At 41.8% G+C, this 20,436-nt stretch overlaps 1 non-coding gene and 1 pseudogene across 1 annotated transcript; one reads left to right on the top strand and one right to left on the bottom strand.

The window, feature by feature from the left end:
* Positions 1-14,835: 14,835 nt before the first annotated feature.
* LOC140286071 (U2 spliceosomal RNA) lies at positions 14,836-15,012 on the bottom strand (annotated as a pseudogene).
* A 4,985-nt stretch (positions 15,013-19,997) lies between these two features.
* On the top strand, positions 19,998-20,188 carry LOC140286079 (U2 spliceosomal RNA). Its single transcript, XR_011910972.1, has one exon. It is a non-coding gene; the product is annotated as a U2 spliceosomal RNA (small nuclear RNA).
* Positions 20,189-20,436: the final 248 nt, after the last annotated feature.

The following is a 20,436-nucleotide window of genomic DNA, read 5'->3' as shown; positions in this document are numbered from 1 at the left end:
TCATACCTCCAAGGCCTTTTCTGAGAGAGAGGACTGGCAGGTCCTTTTCTTGAATACCAGCGCTGGGATCATTTTTGAAATATGATAGTCTGAGACGATAGGACTGCTTTTTAGTTTTTATTTGAATAAAAGAGTGTTTCCCGGTTGTGTCATCAGTGAGACAGAGATTTCATGGGTAAGTGAAACTTTTGAAGCAGTCCGAAGAAGTGTGAAGTACTCCGAAGAAGTGTGAGTACAGATTAAAGGTCCTCATTGGAGACGTCCTTTGAGTTTTGGTGTCACGGGTGTTGTGACTTACACACACACATTTCTGAATTGAGAAAGGAAATTATTTTAGAGGAAGCACTAGAGTTTAGATCCCACATTTGTTGATAGGCATTCATTTATTTCTTCACTTCTGATGAAGTTTCAACAATAAACAACAAACTTTGTATTATGAGAAAGAACCAGACTCATTCTTCAGGAATCCGAAAATAAGCTCTATTTTACGAGTTATGCACGAATTCGGATTCTCCTATAAAACGAATTCCTTAACTCTAACCAAGTTAAGACTGCTTTGTACTTCATATTTATTCATGTCTAATCAAGTTTCAACGATAAACAACGTTGTACTTTCTAGAATGAGAAAGAACTTCTTCAGCAATAAGCATCTCTCGACATATGACGAAATACAGATTTTGCTATAAAATTAATTCCTTCTATCAGCCTGACTTAAAACTGTTTGTCCTCCTTATTTATCCACTTCAAATCAAGTTTCAACAATTAAAAAAATGTTGTAGTTTGAGAAAAAACAACTTCATCTTAAGCAATCAGTAGGGTAAGAAAGGGTAAGAAAAGGTGCAAATGCCAACCATACATCACTAAAAGGTGGAGCGGAAGTATTCGGCTGCAAGTAGGTGCGAATGCATGACAATGTATGATCAAAAGAGGGAGCGGAGGTTTTCGGCTGCAAGGTCTGAATGTCCAACCATAATTTGTAAAAACCGGGGAAGAAAAGGCTCGAAAGCCCGACTATACACCATCAAAAGCGGGAGCGGAGGTGTTCGGCTGCAAGTAGGTGTGAATGTTCGACCATAATTTGTAAAAAGCGGGTAAGAAAAGGTTCGAATGCCCGACTATATATTAACCAAAGCAGGAGGAGAGGTCTTCGGATAAGAGTGGGTGAGAATTTACAACCATAATCTATAAAATGCGGTGAAAAAAAAGGTGTGAATACCCCATAGAACACTAAAAGGTAGAGCGGAAGTGTTCGGCTGCAAGAAGGTGTGAATGTCTGACCATAGTTTGTAAAAAGCGGGTAAGAAAAGGTTCGAATGCCCGAACATACACCATCAAAGGAGGGAGCGGAGGTGTTCAGCTGTAAGAAGGTGTGAATGTCCGACCATAGTTGGCAAAAAGCAGGTAAGAAAAGGTTAAAATACCCGATTGTACACAATCAATAGCGGGAGCAGAGTTGTTCCGCTACTAAAAGGTGTGAAAGTCCGACCATGGTTTGTAAAAAGCGGGTAAGAAAAGGTGTGAATGCCCGACAATGTATGATCAAAAGAGGGAGAGGAGGTTTTCGGCTGAAACAAGGTCTGAATGTCCATCCATATTTTGTAAAAATCTGGGAAGAAAAGGCTCGAAAGCCCGACTATACACCATCAACAGCTGGAGCGGAGGTGTTCAGCTGCAAGAAGGTCTGAATGTCCATCAATAATTGCTAGAAAACATGGAAGAGAATTTTCGAATATCAAACCGCACATGATCATAAGCGGGAGAGGAGGTGTTCAAATGCAAGAAGGTGTGAATGTCCACCCATAATTACTGCAAAATGGGTAAGAAAAGGTACGAATGCCCAACCATACATGATCCTAACAGGGAGCGGAGGTGTTTGGCTGCGACAAGGTGTGTATGTCCACCCATAATTAATGAAAAGCGGGCAACAAGTAGGTTTGAATACCCATCATCAAAAGCAGGAGTGGATGTGTTCGGCTACAAGAAGGTGTGAACGTCCGACCAAAGTTTGTAAAAAGCAGTGAAGAAAAGTTTCGAATATCCAACCAAACATAATCAAAAGCGGGAGCAGAGCTGTTCGACTGCAAGTAGGTGTGAATGTCAGATCATAATTTGCAAAAAGCTGATGAGAAAGGGTGAGAATGCCCGGCTATACACCATCAAATGCGGGAGCGGAAGTGTTCGGCTGTGAGTAGGTGTGAATGTCAAACCATAATTGCTGAAAAATGTGTTAGAAAAGACTAGAATGCCGGACCATACATCATCAAAAGCGGGAAAAGTGGTGTTCGGCTGCAAGTAGGTGTGAATATACAGCCATAATTACTCACAAACCGGTAAGAAAAGGTAGTATTGCCAGACCATACATTATCAAAACAGGGAGCGGAGGTGGTTCAGCTGCAAGGTGTGAATATCTGACTAAAGTTTATAAAAAGCGGGTAAGACAAGGTGCGAATGCCTGACAATGTATGATCAAATGAGGGAGCGGAGGTTTTCGGCTGCAAGGTCTGAATGTACAACCATAATTTGTAAAAACCGGGGAAGAAAAGGCTCGAAAGCCCGACTATACACCATCAAAAGCGGGAGCGGAGGTGTTCGGCTGCAAGTAGGTGTGAATGTTCAACCATAATTTGTAAAAAGCGGGTAAGAAAAGGTTTGAATGCTCGACTATATATTAACAAAAGCAGGAGGAGAGGTCTTCGGATAAGAGTGGGTGAGAATTTCCAACCATAATCAATAAAATGCGATGAAAAAAAAGGTGTGAATACCCCATAGAACACTAAAAGGTGGAGCAGAAGTGTTCGGCTGCAAGAAGGTGTGACTGTTCGACTATATTTGGTGAAAAGCAGGTGAAGCAAGGTCTGAATGCCCAACCTTACATCATCAAAAACGAGATCAGAGGTGTTTGGCTGCAAGAAGGCCATAGTTTGCCAAAAGCGGGTAAGCTGCGAATGACCGGCTAAATATCAACAAAAGTGGGGGCGGAGGTCTTCGGATGCAAGTGGGTGTGAATATTCCACCATACAAGTATGGTGGAGAGGAAGCTGTGAATGGCCGACCATAGTAAAAAGCGGGTGAGAAAAGGTGCGAATGTCCAATCATACATGATCAAAACAGGGAGCGGAGGTGTTTGGCTGCGACAAGGTGTGTATGTCCACCCATAATTAATAAAAAGCGGGCAACAAGTAGGTTTGAATACCCATCATCAAAAGCAGGAGTGGATGTGTTCGGCTACAAGAAGGTTTGAATGTCTGACCATAGTTTGTAAAAAGCGGGTAAGAAAAGGTTCGAGTGCCCGAACATACACCATCAAAAGAGGGAGCGGAGGTGTTCCGCTGTAAGACGGTGTGAATGTCCAACAATAGTTGGTAAAAAGCGGGTAAGAAAAGGTTAAAATACCCGACTGTACACAATCAATAGCGGGAGCGGAGTTGTTCCGCTACAAGAAGGTGTGAAAGTCCGACCATGGTTTGTAAAAAGCGGGTAAGAAAAGGTGCGAATGCCCGACAATGTATGATCAAAAGAGGGAGTGGAGGTTTTCGGCTGCAAGAAGGTCTGAATGTCCAACCATAATTTGTAAAAACCGGGGAAGAAAAGGCTCGAAAGCCCGACTATACACCATCAAAAGTGGGAGCGGAGGTGTTCAACTTCAAGACGGTCTGAATGTCCATCAATAATTGCTAGAAAACATGAAAGAAAATTTTCAAATATCAAACTGCACATGATCATAAGCAGGAGAGGAGGTGTTCAGCTGCAAGAAGGTGTGAATGTCTACCCATAATTACTGAAAAATGGGTAAGAAAAGGTGCGATTGCCTAACCATACATCATCAAAAGAGGGAGCGGAGGTGTTCCGCTGTAAGACGGTGTGAATGTCCGACCATAGATGGTAAAAAGCGGGTAAGAAAAGGTTAAATTACCCGACTCTACACCATCAAAAGAGGGAGCGGAGTTGTTCAGCTAAGAGAAGGTGTGAAAGTCCGACCTTGGTTTGTAAAAAGCGGGTAAGAAAAGGTTCGTATGCCCGAATATACACCATCAAAAGCGGAAGCGGAGGTGTTCGGCTGCAAGATATTGTGAACGTCCGACCAAAGTTTGTAAAAAGCAGTTAAGAAAAGGTTCGAATATCTAACCAAACATAAGAATGAGTCTTTTCCGCTGTAGAATGCCCGACTATAGACCATCAAATGCGGGAGCGGAGGTGTTCGGCTCTGAGTAGGTGTGAATGTCCGACCATAATTGCTGAAGAATGTGTTAGAAAAGGTAAGAATGCTGGACCATACATCATCAAAAGCGGTAGAGGTGGTGTTCGGCTGCAAAAAGGTGTGACTGTTCGACTAAAGTTTGTAAAAAGTGGGTAAGACAAGGTGCGAATGCCTGACAATGTATGATCAAAAGCGGGAGCGGAGGTGTTCAGCTGCAAGAAGGTCTACATGTCCATCAATAATTGCTAGAAAACATGAAAGAAACTTTTCGAAAATCAAACCGCACATGATCATAAGTGGGATAGGAGGTGTTCAGCTGCAAGGTGTGAATGTCCACCCATAATTCCTGAAAAATGGGCAAAAAAAGGTGTGAATGCCCAACCATACATCATCAAAAGCAGGAGTGGAAGTGTTCGGCAACAAGAAGGTGTGAACGTCCAACCAAAATATGTAAAAAGAAGTTAAGAAAAGGTTCGAATATCCAACCAAACATAATCAAAAGCGGGAGCAGAGCTGTTCGACTGCAAGTAGGTGTGAATGTCAGATCATAATTTGCAAAAAGCTGATGAGAAAGGGTGAGAATGCCCGACTATACACCATCAAATGCGGGAGCGGAGTTGTTCGGCTGTGAGTAGGTGTGAATGTCCAGCCATAATTACTCACAAACGGGTAAGAAAAGGTAGTATTGCCAGACCATATATGATCAAAACAGGGAGCGGAGGTGGTTCAGCTGCAAGAAGGTTTGAATGTCAAAGTAAAGTTCAAATATATTAACAAAAGCGGGAGGAGAGGTCTTCGGATGAAAGTGGTTGAAAATTTCCAACCATAATGTATAAAATGCGGTGAAAAAAAAGGTGTGATAGAACACTAAAAGGTGGAGCGGAAGTGTTCGGCTGCAAGAAGGTGTGAATGTCCGACTATATTTGGTGAAAAGCAGGTGAAGCAAGGTCTGAATGCCCAACCTTACATCATCAAAAGCGAGATCAGAGTTGTTTGGCTGCAAGAAGGCCATAGTTTGCCAGAAGCGGGTAAGGTGCGAATGTCCGACTAAATATCAACAAAATTTGGGGCGGAGGTTTTCGGATGCAAGTGGGTGTGAATATCCCACCATACAAGTATGGTGGAGAGGAAGCTGTGAATAGCCGACCATAGTTTGGAAAAAGCGGGTAAGAAAAGGTTTGAATGCCCGAACATACACCATCAAAAGAGGGAGCGGAGGTGTTCCGCTGTACGAAAGTGTGAATGTCCAACCATACTTGGTAAAAAGCGGGTAAGAAAAGGTTAAAATACCCGACTGTACACAATCAATAGCGGGAGCGGATGTGTTTGGCTACAAGAAGGTGTGACAGTCCGACCATGGTTTGTAAAAAGCGGGTAAGAAAAGGTGCGAATGTCCGACAATGTATGATCAAAAGAGAGAGCGGAGGTTTTCGGATACACGAAGGTTTGTATGTCCTACCATAGTTTGTAAATAGCGGGTAAGAAAAGGTTCGAATGCCCGACTATACACCATAAAAAGCGGGAGCGGAGGTGTTCCGCTGTAAGACGGTGTGAATGTCCGACCATAGTTGGTAAAAAGCGGGTAAGAAAAGGTTAAAATACCCGACTGTACACAATCAATAGCGGGAGCGGAGTTGTTCGGCTACAAGAAGGTGTGAAAGTCCGACCATGGTTTGTAAAAAGCAGTTAAGAAAAGGTTCGAATATCCAACCAAACATAATCAAAAGCGGGAGCAGAGCTGTTCGACTGCAAGTAGGTGTGAATGTCCAGCCATAATTACTCACAAACGGGGGAAGAAAAGGTAGTATTACCAGACCATACATGATCAAAACAGGGAGCGGAGGTTCAGCTGCAAGGTGTGAATGTCTGACTATAGTTTGTAAAAAGCGGGTAAGACAAGGTGCGAATGCCCAACAATGTATGATCAAAAGAGAGAGCGGAGGTGTTCGGCTGCAAGGTCTGAATGTCCAACCATAATTTGTAAAAACCGGGTAAGAAAAGGCTCGAAAGCCCGACTATACATCATCAAAAGCGGGAGCGGAGGTGTTCAGCTGCAAGAAGGTGTGAATGTTCGACTAAAGTTTGTAAAAAGCTGGTAAGACAAGGAGCGATGTCCCTTCATTGTATAATCAAAAGCGAGAGCGGAGGTGTCCAGCTGTGAGTAGGTGTGAATGTCCGACCATAATTGCTGAAAAATGTGTTAGAAAAGGTAAGAATACTGGACCATACATCATTAAAAGCGGGAGAGGTGGTGTTCGGCTGCAAGAAGGTGTGAAAGTCCGACAATGGTTTGTAAAAAGCGGGTAAAAAAAGGTTCGAATGCCCGAATATACATCATCAAAAGCGGAAGCGGAGGTGTTCGGATGCAAGAAGGTGTGAACGTCCGACCAAAGTTTGTAAAAAGCAGTGAAAAGTGAGAAAAAGCATTTCGTGAGTTCTGCATGATTTGGGATTTTGCTTATAAAATGCATTACTTCACTCAAACTATGTTAAAACTGATTTGTCCTTCATATTTACCATGTCTAGAAATATTTAAACAACGTTGTTTTTTTGTTTAAATCTATCGAGACATTGATAAATATGAAGGTAAAAGCCGTTTTAACATAGTTTGAGTGAAGGAATTGATTTGATAGATAAAATCCCAAATCATGCAGAACTCCTCAAAAGGGGCGTATGGCTTAATCACAAGTGTGGTTCTTTCTCATTCAGGGTAGTATGAGGAAGTTTATGCTTGAAATATATGTAGAAATGGGTACATATGAAGGACAAAGCAGTGTTAACTTAGTTTGAGTGAAGGAATTCATTTTATACATAAAATCCCAAATCATGCAGAACGTATGAAAAGAAGCTTATTCTCGGATTCCTGATCCTTCAGTTTTGCTCTTTCTTCTACTGCAAAATACAATGTTGTTCTTTGTTGAAGTCGATCTAGACATTGATAAATATGAAGGAAAAAGCAGTTTTAACTTGGTTTGAGTGAATGAATTCATTTTATACATAAAATCCGAAATCGTGCAGAACTCATGAAAATAAGCTTATTCTCGGATTCCTAAAACTTTTGATTGGCTCTTTCTTTTATTGAAAAGTACAACGTGGTTTTTTTGTTTAAATCTATCTAGACATTGATAAATATGAAGGTAAAAGCCGTTTTAACATAGTTTGAGTGAAGGAATTAATTTTATAGATAAAATCCCAAATCATGCAGAACTCCTCAAAAGGGAGGTATGGCTTAATCACAAGTGTGGCTCTTTCTCATTCAGGGTAATATGAGGAAGTTTATGCTTGAAATATATGTAGAAATGGGTACATATGAAGGACAAAGCAGTGTTAACTTAGTTTGCGTGAAGAAATTCATTTTATACATAAAATCCGAAATCGTGCAGAACTCATGAAAATAAGCTTATTCTCGGATTCCTAAAACTTTTGATTTGCACTTTCTTTTACTGCAAAGTACAACATTGTTTTTTGTTGAAATCTATCTAGACATTGATAAATACCAGCCGAAACTCTGCTGCCACTTTTGATAATTTATGGTTGGGCATTCTTACCTTTTCTTACCCGCTTTTTACAAATTATGATCTTACATTCACACCTACTTGCAGTCGAACACCTTCTCATCCACTTATGATCATGTGCGGTTGGGCTTTCGCACCTTTTCTTACCCATTTTTCAGTAATTATGGGTGGATATTCAGACCTTCTTGCAGCTGTAAACCTCCGCACCTCTTTTGATCATACATTGTCGGGCATTCACACCTTGTCTTACCCGCTTTTTACAAACTTTAGTCGGACATTCAAACCTTCTTGCAGCTGAACCACCTCCGCTCCCTGTTTTGATCATATATGGTCTGGCAATAGTACCTTTTCTTACCCGTTTGTGAGTAATTATGGCTGGACATTCACACCTTCTTGCAGCCGAACACAACCTCTCCCGCTTTTGATGATATATGGTCCGGCATTCTTACCTTTTCTAACACATTTTTCAGTATTCGAACCTTCTCTTACCCGCTTTTTACAAACCATGGTTGGACTTTCATACCTTCTTGTAGCTGAACAACTCCACTCCTGCTTTTGATGATTTATGGTTGGACATTCGCATCTTTTCCTACCCATTTTTCAGTAATTATGGGTGGATATTCACATCTTCTTGCAGCTGAACACCTCCTCTCCCGCTAATGATCATGTAAGGTTTGATATTCGAAAATTTTCTTTCATGTTTTAAAGCAATTATTAATGGACATTCACACCTACTTGCAGCCGAACACCACCTCTCCCGCTTTTGATGATGTATGGACCGGCATTCTTACCTTTTCTAACACATTTTTCAGCAATTATGGTTGGAGAATCACACCTACTCACAGTCGAACAACTCCGCTACCGCATTTGATGGTGTATAGTCGGGATTTCTCACCCTTTCTCATCAGCTTTTTGCAAATTATTCTCTGACAGTCACACCTACTTGCAGTCAAACAGCTCTGCTCCCGCTTTTGATTATGTTTGGTTAGATATTCGAACCTTTTCTTAACTGCTTTTTTACAAATTTTGGTCGGACGTTCACACCTTCTTGCAGCCGAACACCTACGCTTCCGGTTTTGATAGTGTATATTCGGGCATACGAACCTTTTCTTACCCGCTTTTTACAAACCATGGTCGGACTTTCACACCTTCTCTTAGCTGAACAACTCCGCTCCCTCTTTTGATTGTGTACAGTCGGGTATTTTAACCTTTTCTTACCCGCTTTTTACCAACTATGATCGGACATTCACACCGTCTTACAGCGGAACACCTCCGCTCCCTCTTTTGATGGTGTATGTTCGGGCATTCGAACCTTTTCTTACCCGCTTTTACAAACCAGGGTCGGACTTTCACACCTTTTAGTAGCCGAACAACTCCGCTCCCGCTATTGATTGTGTACAGTCGGGTATTTTAACCTTTTCTTACCCGCTTTTTACCAACTATGGTCGGACATTCACACCGTCTTACAGCGGAACACCTCCTCTCCCGCTTATGATCATGTACGGTTTGATATTCGAAAATTTACTTTCTTGTTTTAAAGCAATTATTGATGGACATTCAAACCTTCTTTTTGATTGTGTATAGTCGGGCTTTCGAGCCTTTTCTTCCCGGTTTTTACAAACCATGGTGTGACTTTCACACCTTCTTGTAGCCAAACAACTCCGCTCCCGCTATTGATTTTGTACAGTCGGGTATTTTAACCTTTTCTTACCCGCTTTTTACCAACTATGGTCGGACATTCACACCGTCTTACAGCGGAACACCTCTGCTCCCGCTTTTGATGGTGTATAGTCGGGCTTTCGAACCTTTTCTTACCCGCTTTTTACAAACTATGGTGGGACATTCAAACCTTCTTGTATCCGAAAACCTCCGCTCTCTCTTTTGATCATATATTGTCGGACATTCGCACCTTTTCGTACCCGCTTTTTACAAACCATGGTCGGACTTTCACACCTTTTAGTAGCCAAACAACTCCGCTCCCGCTATTGATTGTGTACAGTCGGGTATTTTAACCTTTTCTTACCCGCTTTTTACCAATTATGGTCGGACATTCACACCTTCTTTCGGCGGAACACCTCCGCTCCCTGTTTTGATCATTTATGGTCTGGCAATACTACCTTTTCTTACCCGTTTTTAGGTAATTATGGCTGGACATTCACAGCTTCTTGCAGCCGAACACCTCTTCTCCCGCTTTTGATGATGAATTGTCCGGCATTCTTACCTTTTCTAACACATTTTTCAGCAATTATTGTCGGTCATTCACACCTTTCTCATCAGCTTTTTGCAAATTATGATCTGACATTCACACCTACTTGCAGCCGAACACCTCGGCTTCCGCTTTTGATGGTGTATATTTTGGCATTCGAACCTTTTCTTACCCGCTTTTTACAAACCATGGTCGGACTTTCACACCTTCTTTTAGCCGAACAACTCCGCTCCTGCTATTGATTGTGTAGAGTCGGGTAATTTAACCTTTTCTTACCCGCTTTTTACCAACTATGGTCGGACATTCACACCTTCTTACAGCGAAACACCTCCGCTCCCTCTTTTGATTGTGTATGTTCGGGCATTCGAACCTTTTCTTACCCGCCTTTTACAAACTATGGTTGGACATTCAAACCTTCTTGTGGCCGAACACATCCACTTCTGCTTTTGATGATGTATAAATGGGCATTCATACCTTTTCTTACCCATTTTTCAGTAATTATTGGTGGACATTCAGACCTTCTTGCAGCTGAATACCTCCGCTCCCGCTTTTGATGGTGTATAGTCGGGCTTTGGAGGCTTTTCTTCAACGGTGTTTACAAATTATGGTTGGAAATTCAGACCTTGCAGCCTAAAATCTCCGCTCCCTCTTTTGATCATACATTGTGGGGCATTCGCACCTTGTCTTACCCGCGTTTTACAAACCATGGTCGGACTTTCACACCTTCTTGTAGCCGAACAACTCCGCTCCCGCTATTGATTGTGTACAGTCGGGTTTTTTAACCTTTTCTTACCCACTTTTTACCAACTACGGTCGGACATTCACACCTTCTTATGGCGGAACACCTCCGCTGCCTCTTTTGATGGTGTATGTTCGGGCATTTCAACCTTTTCTTACCCGCTTTTTACAAACTATGGTCGGACATTCACACCTACTTGCAGCCGAACACCTCGGCTTCCGCTTTTGATGGTGTATATTTTGGCAATCGAACCTTTTCTTACCCGCTTTTTACAAACCATGGTTGGACTTTCACACCTTCTTTTAGCCGAATAACTCCGCTCCCGCTATTGATTGTGTAGAGTCGGGTATTTTAACCTTTTCTTACCCGCTTTTTACCAACTATGGTCGGACATTCACACCTTCTTACAGCGGAACACCTCCGCTCCCTCTTTTGATGGTGTATGTTCTGGCATTCGAACCTTTTCTTACCGACTTTTTACAAACTATGCTCGGACATTCACACCTTCTTGCAGCGAAACACCTCCGCTCCCTCTTTTGATTGTGTATGTTCGGGCATTCAAACCTTTTCTTACCCGCCTTTTACAAACTATGGTCGGACATTCAAACCTTCTTGTGGCCGAACACATCCACTTCTGCTTTTTATGATGTATAGTTGGGCATTCACACCTTTTCTTACCCATTTTTCAGTAATTATTGGTGGACATTCAGACCTTCTTGCAGCTGAACACCTCTGCTCCCGCTTTTGATGGTGTATAGTCGGGCTTTCGAGGCTTTTCTTCAACGGTGTTTACAAATTATTGTTGGAAATTCAGACCTTGCAGCCGAACACCTCCGCTCCCTCTTTTGATCATACATTGTCGGGCATTCGCACCTTTTCTTAACCACTTTTTACAAAACATGGTTGGACTTTCACACTTTCTTGTAGCCGAACACATCCCTTCCCGCTATTGATTGTGTACAGTCGGGTATTTTAACCTTTTCTTACCCGCTTTTTACCAACTACGGTCGGACATTCACACCTTCTTATGGCGGAACACCTCCGCTCCCTCTTTTGATGGTGTAGGTTCGGGCATTCGAACCTTTTCTTACCCGCTTTTTACAAACTATGCTCGGACATTCAAACCTTCTTGTAGCCGAACACATCCAGTCCTGCTTTTGATGATGTATGGTTGGGCATTCGCACCTTTTTTTTTACCCATTTTTGAGGAATTATGGGTGGACATTCACACCTTCTTGCAGCTGAACACCTCCTCTCCCACTTATGATCATGTGCGGTTGGATATTCGAACATTTTTTTTCATGTTTTCTAGCAATTATTGATGGACATTCAGACCTTCTTGCAGCTGAACACCTCCGCTCCCGCTTTTGATGGTGTATAGTCGGGCTTCCGAGCCTTTTCTTCCCCGGTTTTTACAAATTATGGTTGGACATTTAGACCTTCTTGCAGCCGAAAACCTCCGTTCCCTCTTTTGATCATACATTGTCCGGCATTCGCAACTTTTCTTACCCGCTTTTTACAAACCATGGTCGGACTTTCACACCTTTTAGTAGCCAAACAACTCCGCTCCCGCTATTGATTGTGTACAGTCGGGTATTTTAACCTTTTCTTACCCGCTTTTTACCAATTATGGTGGGACATTCACACCTTCTTACAGCGGAACACCTCCGCTCCCTGTTTTGATCATTTATGGTCTGGCAATACTACCTTTTCTTACCCGTTTTTGAGTTATTATGGCTGGACATTCACAGCTTCTTGCAGCCGAACACCTCTTCTCCCTTTTTTGATGATGAATGGTCCGGCATTCTTACCTTTTCTAACACATTTTTCAGCAATTATTGTTGGTCATTCACACCTTTCTCATCAGCTTTTTACAAATTATGATCTGACATTCACACCTACTTGCAGCCGAACACCTCGGCTTCCGCTTTTGATGGTGTATATTTTGGCAATCGAACCTTTTCTTACCCGCTTTTTACAAACCATGGTCGGACTTTCATACCTTCTTTTAGCCGAACAACTCCGCTCCCGCTATTGATTGTGTAGAGTTGGGTATTTTAGCCTTTTCTTACCCGCTTTTTACCAACTATGGTCGGACATTCACACCTTCTTACAGCGGAACACCTCCGCTCCCTCTTTTGATGGTGTATGTTCTGGCATTCGAACCTTTTCTTACCCACTTTTTACAAACTATGCTCGGACATTCACACCTTCTTGCAGTGAAACACCTCCGCTCCCTCTTTTGATGGTGTATGTTCGGGCATTTGCACCTTTACTTACCCGCTTTTTACAAACTATGGTCGTACATTCAAACCTTGTAGCCGAAAACCTCCACTCCCTCTTTTGATCATACTTTGTCGGGCATTCGCACCTTTTCTTACCCGCTTTTTACAAACTATGCTCGGACATTCAAACCTTCTTGTATCCAAACACATCCACTCCTGCTTTTGTTGATGTATGGTTGGGCATTCGAACCTACTTGTTGCCCGCTTTTCATTAATTATGGGTGGACATTCACACCTTGTCACAGCCAAACACCTCCGCTCCCTCTTTTGATCATGTATGGTTGGACATTCGCACCTTTTCTCACCCGCTTTTTGCAAACTATGGTCGGCCATTCACAGCTTCCTCTCCACCATACTTGTATGGTGGGATATTCACACCCACTTGCATCCGAAGATCTCCGCCCCCACTTTTGTTGATATTTAGTCGGTCATTCACACCTTACCTGTTTTCTTGCCGCCAAACACCTCTGATCTCGCTTTTGATGATGTAAGATTGGGCATTCAGACCTTGCTTTTCCTGCTTTTCACCAACTATAGATGGACATTCACACCTTCTTGCAGCCGAACACTTCCGCTCCACCTTTTAGGTTTCTATCACACCTTTTTTTTCACCGCATTTTATAGATTATGGTTGGAAATTCTCAACCACTCATCCGAAGACCTCTCCTCCCGCTTTTGTTAATATATTTGAACTTTAGTCAGACATTCACACCTACTTGTAGCCGAACACCACCTCTCTAGCTTTTGATGAGGTATGGTCCGGGATTCTTACCGTTTCTAACACATTTTTCAGCAATTATGGTAGGATATTCACACCTTCTTGCAGCTGAACACCTCCTCTCCCACTTATGATCATGTGCGGATTGATTTTCGAAAATTTTCTTTCATGTTTTCTAGCAATTAATTATGGACATTTAGACCTTCTTGCAGCTGAACACCTCCGCTCCCGCTTTTGATCATACATTGTCAGGCATTCGCACCTTGTCTTACCCGCTTTTTACAAACTTTAGTCGAACATTCACACCTTTTTGCAGCCGAACACAGTTTTTTGCAGCCGAATTTGGGCATTCGCACCTTTTCATACCCACTTTTTACCAACTATGGTCGGACATTCACACCGTCTTACAGCGGAACACCTCCGCTCCCTCTTTTGATGGTGTATGCTCGGACATTCAAACCTTCTTGTAGCCGAACACATCCACTCCTGCTTTTGATGATGTATGGTATGGCATTCGAACCTACTTGTTGCCCGCTTTTCATTAATTATGGGTGGACATTCACACCTTGTCGCAGCCAAACACCCTGTTTCGATCATGTATGGTTGGACATTCGCACCTTTTCTCACCCGCTTTTTGCAAACTATGGTCGGCCATTCACAGCTTCCTCTCCACCATACTTGTATGGTGGGATATTCACACCCACTTGCATCCGAAGACCTCCGCCCCCACTTTTGTTGATATTTAGTCGGTCATTCGCACCTTACCCGCTTTTGGCAAACTATGGCCTTCTTGCAGCCAAAAACCTCTGATCTCGCTTTTGATGATGTAAGGTTGGGCATTCAGACCTTGCTTCACCTGCTTTTCACCAAATATAGTCGGACATTCACACCTTCTTGCAGCCGAACACTTCCGCTCCACCTTTTAGTTTTCTATGGGGCATTCACACCTTTATTTTCACCGCATTTTATAAAAACACCACAGGAACACCGTATTGAGGCTTTGTTCTGACCGCTCATTCGGTGTCGCGTTTCTTTCAAGCATTTCTCCTGGTTAGCCCGCACTCGGCTCGCTCCCAGAGCCGTGTTAAAGTCTACTTCGCATTCACTCTCTTTTCTCAGCAGACTAAAAGAAACTTCCATCCTGCACCGCTGTTAGCTTTTTCACAAGAGCAGAGGAGAGCGCACCGTTCCCAGCGGCACTGCAGTACCGGGTCGATGCTTGGAGTGAACGGAGCAAGCTCCTTTTTCAACTCCTATTGATAAAAATCCATTTAATATGTAGTCCTTGCATAGACATATCACATATTAAACTGATAAGTACAGATGGATTATGTGCAATTAGTAAAGAGAGTAGAGGACGATCTCTCTCGTTGGAAGTCCTTACCTATATCACTTATGGGGAGAGTTACAACCATTAAAATGATGATACTACCAAAAGTTAACTATTTGTTCTCAATGATCCCCATAAAACCATCTGCTACTTGGTTTAAGTCACTAGATTCATGCATCTCCAAATTTCTGTGGAAAAACAAACCACCACGTATTAGTTTAAAAACCCTACAGAAGACCAAGGACAGTGGTGGATTAGATTTACCTCATTTTCAGCACTATTCCTTAGCCAATAGGTTACAATATATATCAAAATGGTTTAAACCTTGTTGTTGTCACAGTTCCCAGAGACGTTGTAATCGTTGAGGATTCTATATTCAACCCCTCATTAGAGGCACGTGTTGCAGATTGATGACACTGAATCTTCTTCTCTGTTCATTGCTGGCATCATTCCCAGCATCGTAAGTGTTCGTGGCATTGTTAGCCTCTTCTTCTGGATCTTGATATCGAGCATCCTTTTGTATTTCTGGTTTGTAAGTCCTCTCTCTTCGTTCACCGGAGTCTTCGTCTCTTTGTCCTTGAGTTTGGTGATTTTTTCTTCTTTTGATGCCTTGACACAGTGTGACAGGTGATACCACATGGGAGATCCTTTAACTTGGACTGCTGTCCCTGTGCTGCGAAATGGCTGTGCTGCTCAAATGGTCTCTCCTTCATCATATACACAGTTATTTATACATCACCTTCCACCATGAAGCGTTGTCCCTTTTTGTTTCTCTCTTTGTTCTTAAAATGCTGTTATAAATGTCTAAACCAATCCATTAAACTAGATCATTTTGGCAGTAAAGCGATCTACAATGTGCTTGGTCGCAAAGCTGCTCATCTGTGGTAAACAGCTCTTCAGAAAGGCATTCTTCAATTGATTTCACTCATTTTATGTAATAATTTTGTGATTTCCTACAAAACTACACTTCTTCTCCCATCTGTCTGAGTATTTAATATTGTCTGGGTCCCGTTAAAACATGTATTTTTCCCATCTAATTCCTTGTTTGCTTTAAAACAAGTATTCCCCATTTTCTATCCCTTCAGTAGCCAACCAGTTTGTATGGAGTACACTGGAGCAACTTGACTGATCAGTAAAACACTGCTTTTGTTGTCACCGCAAGGCTTCCCCCGTCGGTTGTTTCACTGAGACACTACTGAGTAACTACAACTCAACACAGTTTATACACATAACATTCATATACATACTAACAAACAAACAAACAATAATTTATCGCAATTTTCTCATCTCTGTTTGAACGTACACCCAGGTAAATATTCCTGTAGTCTTCTCATACCGACTATGGACCCATTCATTGTTTAACTTCACTGTTTTGCAAATCCTAATTGAATATTACACATTGACATTGAACTTTACTGGATAAGCAGGTCTTCATTGCATTCAGCAGCCTATATGTGAGCATTTATGTGTAAGCTGTTCTTCTTTGCATTTATCAGCAGCAAGCAATTCTTCACTGCACATGCATATGTAAATAGTAAAACAATTCCAATGTGTTAGCGAAACCTTCTATATCACAGTGGTTTCTAAGGTCTATTTTAAGTTCTTTGCCATCAGTGAGATGACATTGTTTACAAAGTGTGTCAAATTATCACTGAAGATCTTTTCAGGAATTTCAAATCTAGAAATGAGTTATTTTACGCGTGATTTTGCTACTGAGAGTGCATCTGCTTGTGCACATGGAAATATTTCAGACCATTTGGTAAAAACCTCTGTTGTCACTGAGCAGAATCGTTTCCCTTAACATTAATTTAGTTCAATGAAATCTACAAAATAATGAAATAATGAAATCCAAACAAATATGTTGAAAAAGATACACTGGCTTAGGGAATTATCTTCGTTTTGGTCTTAGATTGCCCTGTGGAATGTATTTTGCACATATTTGACCTGCTAGACAAAACTTTATTCATTTATTTATTCTAAAAAAATGTTTTTAATAATTAGTAAAACCATATGCTGTAAAAACCTGGTTCATTATTGCTTCCATCCCTCCTGTTGAGACATGACATGGTCCGTGGCTCAATACTGCAGCATATTTAAACAAATTCTTTGGCAGTATGGTTTTCCTTCCGGTCATTCATACGAGTCTATTGTAGATGGCAATTGAATAACATCTAATAATGCTAAAATATTTGTAGTTTATACATTTAGCTGTGGATGTCAACATACCTGTTTTTCCAATGCTGTGTTAACACATGTACAGTTGAGAAGGCATACTGACTGTCAGTGTAAACGTTAACAACCTTTTTGTTATTTAATTTACAAGCTTCAGTTAAAGCTACCAATTCGACTGCTTGAACAGAGTAATTTTTTGGTAGTGGTTGTTTTAAGAAAACTTCAGTTTCTGTTACTACTGCAAATCCTGTAGCATTTGTGCCATCAGGGTTTTTTTCTTTGATCTGTTGAATAAATATAGTTATTTCTGCATTTTCATAATGTATATCAGTTAAGTCTGGCCTGGGTAAAACACTGATGGTTATTTCTGACATGCAATCATGAGGCTTTCCATCTGTGGGGTAGGTAGCAGTGTGGATGGATTAAGTGTAGCACATCTCTCGACAACAAGGTGTGGCTGTGAAAGAAGAACTGTTATGTAGGAGAGATGTCTGGTAAAGATATTTTGTTAAGTAACCATATCACAGCCACTGCATGAGGTACCTTAAGTGTTAATGGGTGAAATAACACCATTATTGTTGATGCCTGCACTGCCAATGGCTTCTGGCCATTGATTCAAAAGTACGATCTCGTCCCTTTTTCCCCTTTCAGTGGACACTGGCCCCTAATTACCGCAATTCAGCAGGGGGTCTTTCATTAGGAGTACTGGACTCCCCCGTGCACGGTTTCAGCTCCGACCCTGGACAGCGGAAAAAACGTTGAGATCTGGTTTGAGGACCCAATTGTTGAGAAAAGTCTCTCAATGAGACTCAGAGTTGCTGGAGTCAGTTAATGCAAAGGTTTAATCTTGCAGCAAGTTCAAGAATGTGTGTGTGTATGGGTGTATGTGTGCGAACGTGTGTGAGTTTGTGTGTGTGAGAGTTTAAAGAACCTGTAATCCACAGGCAGGCCTTAACTAGTATGGCACGGGTCCAGCCTGTCTCATCTTTTTTGGAAGGTCCAGCGCTCGGCCGTAACCCTTCTGTCTGTTTGGACTCTCACATACATTCGGTTAATCATAGAAAAACGAGAACAAAACTTTTTAGCCCCTTAAATTCATAAAACAGACATGGTGCAGTTATTTCCATTGTAGAAAATAAGAGTAATCACCACCATTCCTATAAATTCTGGATATTCTAACAATCTGAATCTTTTTTAAATGTTCGATGAAGCCCTTTGCTGTTCTGTTTAGAGACTCAGCTGATCATAAACCAAGTTTTGCTCTTGAACCAAGCTTCTAAACTCTTCACCTTTTTCATTTCTCAGTTAGTATTCACTTTAAAACTGATTAAGAGAAAAATTAAATGAATGCCTATCAACAAATGTGGGATCTAAACTCTAGTGCTTCCTCTAAAATAATTTCCTTTCTCAATTCAGAAATGTGTGTGTGTAAGTCACAACACCCGTGACACCAAAACGGCTTTCTTTTCTCTCTTTTCTCTACACTCTGCACTGTGAGCACACACAACAAATCAGAAAGGCTTTTTTCTCTCTTTTCTACATTATGGACTGTGGGGACACAAAACCGCTCTCTCTTTTTTTTTTTTTGATTGTGTGCCAGGGCGTTGTCTCACGTATTAGATTATGCTTAAGATACGAATGAGTTTATCAGTCACATCAGAATCCATATATACTGATCCTCCCGTAATAAAATGGTCGGATCTTATCAAACACACTTTGTTTCTTGTGACAAGTCAGCGAAACAGCGTATACACGTCAAGACACTGAATCAAGTTTGCCACAAGAACTCATAAGTTTGGCAGTATTGCTCTGCCGTCAGCAATCATACACCCATTTTATTTTCATGAGACATGTGCAGGCACCTGTTCATCTACTGTTCTATCACTATGAATTAGTTTATCTATTATCAATAAGGATACTTCTACAACTACTATCAAAGTATGTCCGGACTTCTTATGTTGTCAGTTGCTATATATGAATAAGTGGGTTGCTACTGAAAAGCATTAAGCATGTCACACAGCCCAAACATATAACATTTCAGGACACACCACACAGTTAACAACCACAGTGAAGCGTGTCAAAGCCCAAACATGTAACATTCAACAGGACACTTACACAACACATTCAAATCAAACAGTCAGACAACATACAAGAACCTATACCCCAGCCGGCATTGCTCCCTGCCTATTTTCCTACAACTCACTATGTGTGTGCACACCTTTATTCACAAACTCTTCAACTTATACTCTTTTACCGAAGCTGCTACAGCTCGATTGGCCAAATACCCTTAGATCCTATTTCGGTGAATTTGACATCTGCCTTGCATGTAACAGATTAGCGGTTTAGCAGTTTTAATTTAGTTTGAGTGAAGGAATTCATTTTATAGCAAAATCCGAAATCGTGAAGAACTCATGGAAGTAAGCTTATTCTCGGATTCCTGAATCTTTAGATTTGCTCTTTCTTTTACTGCAAAGTACAACGTTGAGCAGCACTAATGAGTTGTTTCTATTTTTGGCAGGCTTTACCTTTGCGGATGAAGCCCTTTCTGTCTGTGCAAAAGAAATCTTGTTACTGTGCAGAGTGACTTCTCTGAGTAGAGTCGCCTTACTTGTTGCGACTGTGCCAATGTTCGAAGCTGGAGTGCAAAGTTGTTGCTTGAATGGTGCTCGCTGGAGCGTGCGGTAGTGTAAAGTTATACCATTTAAAAGGGCTGAAGAGTGCTCAGTGCAGTGGGTGGGCCGAGGTGCAAAGTGACACTATGGCCATAAAAAGAACACCGCTACAAGTGCGCATTGTGCCAGGAAGGGCCCTCGGACGTGAACCAGTGGACAGTTATCGCTTCTCGGCCTTTTGGCTAAGATCAAGTGTAGTATCTGTTCTTATCAGTTTAATGTCTGATGTGTCCTCTATGCGAGGACTACATATTAAATGGATTTGTATCAATAGGAGTTGAAAAAGGAGCTTGCTCCGTTCACTCCAAGCATCGACCCGGTACTGTAGTGCCCCTGGGAACGGTGCGCTCTCCTCTGCTCTTGTGAAAAAGCAAACAGCGGTGCAGGATGGAGGTTTCAGGGAGCCCAAGATGAAACTTTCTTTTAGTCTGCTGAGAAAAGAGAGTGAATGCGAAGTAGACTTTAACACGGCTCTGGGAGCGAGCCGAGTGCGGGCTAACCAGGCGAATTGCTTGAAAGAAACGCGACACCGAATGAGCGGTCAGAACAAAACCTCAATACGGTGTTCCTGTGGTGTTTTTATAAAATGCGGTGAAAAAAA

This window comes from Leuresthes tenuis, unplaced genomic scaffold, assembly GCF_036924035.1.
Source record: "Leuresthes tenuis unplaced genomic scaffold, fLeuTen1.0.hap1 SCAF_71, whole genome shotgun sequence".
Taxonomy (NCBI): Eukaryota; Metazoa; Chordata; class Actinopteri; order Atheriniformes; family Atherinopsidae; genus Leuresthes; species Leuresthes tenuis.
Note: the sequence above shows the minus strand (reverse complement) of the source record. Positions and strands in the feature narration are given on the sequence as shown.